This window comes from Limulus polyphemus, unplaced genomic scaffold (assembly GCF_000517525.1).
Source record: "Limulus polyphemus unplaced genomic scaffold, Limulus_polyphemus-2.1.2 Scaffold4106, whole genome shotgun sequence".
NCBI classification, from domain to species: domain Eukaryota; kingdom Metazoa; phylum Arthropoda; class Merostomata; order Xiphosura; family Limulidae; genus Limulus; species Limulus polyphemus.
The window spans coordinates 1-6,635 of NW_013669716.1; the positions used below are offsets into that span (position 1 = coordinate 1).

Genomic DNA, 6,635 nt, shown 5'->3' on the forward strand with positions numbered 1-6,635 from the left:
CAACAACTGCTGTAATCTCTCTTTTTGTTTCTTTCTTTTCCTCCAACAACTGCTGTAATTTCTCTTCTTGTTTATTTCTTTTTCCTCCAACAACTGCTGTAATTTCTCTTCTTGTTTATTTTCTTTTTCCTCCAACAACTGCTGTAATTTCTCTACTTGTTTATTTTCTTTTTCCTCCAACAACTGCTGTAATCTCTCTTCTCGTTTCTTTTGCTGTTCTTGTATTGCTGCCATCAAATCTGCTAATCTGTAGTTTGATGTTTCCATCTTCTTTTTTTTGTCCCACACTCTGACACCAATTTGTTACATCTCTGTGTTCGTTTGTTAATTTTCCGGTATACATTCTTCCCGAGGAACTTCAGAGATACAAGTCCTTTCTTAAATAAAACTAGTTTATTCTTTCTCAATTCAACTTTGCAATACACTTAATTTCCACAGTCACTTTCAGCACAAGCTATAATTCACAATGATTCACGCACTTACTTTCAGTCACTACCGCGCTTGAATCAATTGTCCATCTTTATCTCTGCCTGTCTGCAATTCAATTCCGATCAATTTGTCTCACGTTATCAGGCGCACTTATGTACAGGAATAGAGGGCGCCTAGCACATACTGGATTATTCGTGATGTTCTCCGATCCTTCTAGAATATCATGACATGTTACCAGCGTCACGTGACTAACGCTGTCTTAACAGTACTTATTTCAGTGGGTAGTACAGAAACTTGTTAAGTTAGTATGACACGGTGGTTTATCTCCTTGAAAATATATTGTTGTAATCTACATTTTCTATTTCTTAATTTAAATGTTAGTTAAAGGGCACGTGACTTTAAAATAAAAAAGTTTATAAAAGTAGACCTAGAATAATTAGAATTTTTTAGATGGCATCATGAAAATATACTAATTTCCACAAATAAATAGAAGTGAGACATCGGTTATAAATACCAGTGGGCTAGTTAGTTAGTAAGCTAGCAGTGTATCAGTCAGTTTTGTTTCCAGTGCTAGAGTGCCAGTAAATTATTTAGTTTCAGTGAAGTGTTTGGATCAACGTTAGTTAGCTCGTAAATTCATTTACTATTTATTAGCCATTAAAATGTAAAGTTAAGTTTATTTTTACGTTAGTCATTGTACAATTATAGAGCGACTGCCGTTTGAACGCCATTTGTAAACTTGGGCTTCTAAGTAATGACAGTATACAAGTGAAGGCTGCTTGTAAGAACTGTTACGTCTCTGTTCGTTAGTTAACTTCCCGTATAATTTCTTTCCAATGAAACTTTAGCAACACAAGTCCTTTCTTAATAAAACTGGTTTATTCTTTCTGAATACAACTTTGCAATACATTAATTTCCACAGTCGCACTATAACAAACGCTATAATTCACAACGAACGTCGCACGTACTCGCTCAACAATACGTCTCTCCGTGTCCGCAGTACAGTTACCCATTGTTGCCGTCACGTCTTGACCGTCTTATATGTACAAAAATTCCGAAATCTAGTAAACGCTCGAGCATTCACGAACCTTCGAGAATATGACGTGTTACTAGGGTCACGTGACCTCCGCTGTCGTAACAGAACGTTAAGGAAGAAATAAACTAGTTTGTTATTGTTACGTGGACTGGACTTCAAATTATTTTCTCCAAGAAACCACCCAACAAAAGAACAACGTTACAACAACAATATAATGGGAGTAAACGTCGATGCAGGCAACCTAGAACTGTAGGGTCCCACACAAGGACTTATATCTTCAGAGCCGTCGGAAGCAGTAATGCCAGTCAGGCCATGGCCTGAACACTTTCATGACATGTATAGCTACAACTTATGTATTAAAACTTGCTTATTATTAATCAGTACATTTCGTTGTATGTTTGTTGTACTTGTAATTAAAATGGCTCAAAATTCAAACTCACAGCATTAAATTTTCAAAAATTATCTGAAAGCATGTCCCCCCCCCCTAGAGATGACAATGTAGCAAGAGCCTGATCACTCAAAAATTGTTTCCTACGGCAATGATCTTTAAAGTGTTGTATCATCAGGATTCTTGCTCTTGCTTTGTCTTATTTGGACCTGTTTCCTATGTGCTTCAGATAATAACTGCAGTCACATAATGGAAATAAAAAAATTGGTTTATACAAGTTAAAAGGGTGGGCACAAGGTTCAGCAAGTATTCATTCTTCTTTCAAGGCCTTATTAGAAATATCATAAGATGCTCCCTTGTAGTTTAGAAAATGGAACAGCCTAGATGGACGAATAGGGCCTTTGTTGTCCTTAAACATTGTGTCATGTTAATTCCTGCGTCGTTTTAGCGGTCGATTATTGTTACATAAGTAAGTTTCAGGTGGTGGAGAATAGGGGGCGATGAAATGTATCTTAATTCTTCAACCATTTCCTGTAGATTTGCGTTCGCCCCTTTAAAATCTCAGCAATACTTTCCTTGTGTAAATTACACATTTTGGTTTGTTTTTCATTCACGCGTTTGCTTCTTTTCTTTGCTTAACATTTTCGAAATCTAATGTTATTTACGGATTCTTGATTCTTTTTGTTGGAAATTGGTGCACCTGAATACCACATGTGCAAGTCGACGTTGCATCAAAATTCATCATTGAAATTAAATACTATTGAAAGGCTGATACTAGTAATTTTAAGTCTTTTGTAAACTGTTTTAGTTTCTTTCTACTGTTTAAAATTTAAACGTGTAGTATTATAAACTAATAAAAGCAAATATTATATATTATTAAACCTAAGTGCAAAACAATTCGCCCTCTATTGGTTAGCTGCCTCTGCACGGGTTACTTACCTTTAAGAAGGAGGCCTATTTATATTACGAATCTAAAGTTAGATCTTAGACTGCTTGACATCTTAAGCCTATCGAGGAATAATAAGAATTGATGTGTGTTTTCGATATAAATACATATCTAAGTAACACAAACTGTTTGTGTAAAATTTGCTTCTGACAGCGTGTGATTTTACTTTTAGGGTAAAATTCGTAAGTTTTACACTTCCAAGACTATCATTAATTAGATTAGGTATTTTTTACGAGTGACTGTTTGTCGAGTGATCAGGATATGTAAGTTGCAACTAAAAGTAAAACTAGTAGTAGTTAGTTACAACTTTTAATTTTGTTGTAATTGCAAACAGAAGTTGTGTAGGTTTAAATTTAACAGTACTAATTGCTCTTTGATAATTAACGTAAAAAGAATATGAACGTTATATTGCTTGTATGTTAAAATAAGGCGTGAACACTGAAAATCAACTACTCAATCCTCTTAACTAATTCTAACCCATTCCTAAACATTTAATTTTCTATTTGAATTGAAACATTATTGCTGTTTAGTACATATACTGATATAGACTTAGGGTGGGATGTTATTGTTAGTTGTGAATGGTTTGTATAAAGATAGGAGAATAGTTGTCAGACAAATATGTATGATATATTGAAATTTGAAGTATCAAATAAATTATTGTGACTTTCAAAACATTCAGTTTACTTGTAATTATTGTTATAAAATACTCTTTTGAAATATAATTTATTCATTATATTAATTCAAACATGTATTCATATATACTAATACTGTTAGTATGCTCTTAAAGTTTAATGCTAATTGAAGTATAGTATCAGTAACTTAAAAGTTACCCCTTTTTCTCCTGAAGAAGAATAGTCAATTATTTGAAAGTGCTCAAGTTTTGGGTCTCGTTTTGAAAATATTAAACGTTAAGAGTTATGGTAATGTGAAAATTCATACCAGTTCCAACTCTTAAGTACCTCTTTAAGTTTGTTACACATTAGTTTGACAATTATGTTATCAGGTTTTGCATTTAGTAATTAGAATAGCGATGTATGTACCTTACTTAGAATTTTATTTTTAATGAATCATTAAAAATTTAGCTTTTGACTCAGTTAAGTGAGTTTCATTGTGTTAGTGCAAGAGTGTGTAGCATTACTTCTGTGTTAACAAATTATGTTTATTTAAATGTATTACAAATGATATATTGGAAAGCATGTTAAGTGTAATAACTAAAGTTAAAAATAGAACTTGTAAGTGGATGTGTGATATAATTTCACATTATATTAAGTTTGGTGAAATATGTATTTTGTAATTGAGGTTTAAGAATTATTAAAACAAGGGGTGCACTTATTAAGATTTTCTTGGCTGATAGTGATAGTGCTAGAGATGTGTGGTTAATGAAATTATGGTTTGGTTTCTTTTTTAAACTGAAATTGAACTACCAGTGGACAAAAAAAAATTCTGTATGTACCATAATTACTTATGTGAAGAAACAAGGTGACATTTCTCCAAGAAGTACCTCTTGAAGAATTAGTGTTCATTATGCATGAGAACATTTTAATCATTTTTCACCAAGATGATTTATTTAGGTTCTATACAAGACATGCAGCATTAATGGTTAAGCTATATATTAAAAATGTATATCAAAAGTGAAAGTAGATTATAGAACAGATGTTTATATTTGGACTTGATCATCATAACCTTGCAACATTTAATTGAATCGATTTTTATGAATAAGTTATTGTTAAACACTATTTTTTATTTGCTTTAAATTGTTTTCTCATCCAAGCTGTTTACATGTATTACAAACTGCTGCTCATTGAATTAGACCAGGCTGTTTTAGTGTTATCTTGCATGGCTATTATTTTAATACACTAGGAACTTTATTTCTTTTTGTCTGAATTTTATTTTTATACAGTGGATGCACCCAAAGCACATAATTATTAATTAGACGTCTACAAACAATGTGACGGCTCAGATGCATATGTTATAAAAATGTCTGGAATATCAATGAATTTGATGTATGAACATTTCAAAATAATAAAGCAATGTGTATTTGTAAACCTTGTTCCAAGAAAATTATATCAAATTGTTGAAACAGTTATTCTGAAATGTCACTTATAAATGAATCGCAAGAAAAAATATGATTTAGTGGTTAAATCAGAAGAGGAGACATGCAGAGTGGAAAATGTTCGAAATAGCAAAGAGGTAGGCCTACATCATCTGTATATAATTTGCCTTAGGAACTTATGCTTGCTTATATGTATTTGGCTGCTAAAACTCTTCAGTTTTTGGCTAGTTTTCTTGTAAAATTAGCAAGCACACTGATCCCAGTTAGAGTTCAGGTATGACATTTGATAGACTTGATGAGCCCACTGGAAGTGTCTAACTTGGGGTCCAAAAGAGTTGGTCAAAATCTTAAAGTGCTTCTTTCACCACCAAATTGTATTCCAAGGTTTCTGATAAAAAAAACTGAACCAATATTAAGTTTTTAAAACCATCCATCTGTAGCCAATACTGATAGCTGATGATTACCCAACCATATTGGCTTGTACTGATATTTAGTATGCAGGTAAGAGACTTGAGACTACTGAAATGAAATGAAATTTAATCTGTAAGCATATTTTGTTTGGTTGTAAAAAAATACAAATAGTATTTACTTTGTGAATGTAGTTTAGAAAATGAATAACCATAAAGTTGAAAAAGATACTTTTAATTAGTTAATCTAGAAATACATAGCAAAATAAAAACACACATGTATATATTAACCTCTGTAACTGTAGCTTTTGTTAGTTTATTGTAGAAACTTTTATATATGTAAACATAATTATTATCTTCACCATAAAAACATCAGCATAAAATTATTCAGTTTATTTTACAAAATTCAACATACTTTTGCCATTTCAGAAAACAAGACAGTTTTTGACTTGAAAATGCAATTCAAATAAGCTTGTGATCTGTCCCAGTATTGAACATTTTATGTGTTTCTTGAAAGCATAGGCTTACACAAGTAACTATTTCCAAAGCATGACACTCTTTATTCCACCATTTTCTACACCACTGATGCTGTCCTCCAATATTGTCATATATTAAACATGGTAGTGCTGGGTTTTGTAGAAGTGCATCTTCTGCTTGCTTTGATTTCTTTGTGATGGATTCTTTGGTGGTTGTGTGTTCTGTATCATTGCACTTGATTTTCATATGCTCCAGGTTTGTCAGTTTTGGTAAACTACCTATTCTTGTATCTGAGATATAGCAGGGTTTCAATGCAGTAGAGGGTTTATGACTCATTTTCACCAAATTGTATATCCATGGCCTTCAGCAAAGTGACTTTCATAATTTTCATGGTCTGAATCTGTACCTTTGCTCAAAGGTTTTATAAAAGCCATAATGAATGGGATAATGTCAGAAGCAGAGGCTGGGGAGTAACTTACTTCATGTGATAGTTCTTCAAAACGTACTAAGACAATTAATACTATTTCAATCATTACCCCGGTTGTTGCATTTTGAGATTTGCAGGGATTTCATGTTCATAAGCACAGGCTCCAAGAGCATTTTTCTGCTCCAGTGTAACATCATAAAATTTAGATGGATTTTTTATAGATGAAAATTTAACTTGTAAAATTCATTTAGGTTTCTTTTGTGATGATATCTTCTGACGATTTAATTTAAAATAACTTATGAACAGCAACGGACGATTTAGTCCTACAAGGCTTTTCCTGCACATAACCCTTGAGAAAAAATAAAAATTTAAATGATTTCCCATTTTAAACTCTAGTGAAATGCTGGCCTCCATAAGTTAATCACTATTTAAAAAATAAAGCTTCTAGCTATTTGTGTATAGGAATAACATC

The 6,635-nt window shown here is 32.3% G+C and overlaps 1 protein-coding gene across 5 annotated transcripts in view; it reads left to right on the top strand.

Moving 5' to 3' along the window:
* Positions 1 to 2,771: 2,771 nt before the first annotated feature.
* Positions 2,772 to 6,635, top strand: part of LOC106470595 — an 81,353-nt gene continuing 77,489 nt past the window's right edge. For 2 of the 5 annotated variants that reach the window (XM_022399209.1, XM_022399212.1), the window contains exon 1: positions 2,772 to 2,981. The gene's annotated coding sequence lies outside the window, so the exon portion shown is untranslated. Of the gene's footprint in view, positions 3,063 to 6,635 lie in introns of all 5 variants that reach the window. The other 3 variants (XM_013931158.2, XM_022399210.1, XM_022399211.1) reach the window with 3 other exon arrangements.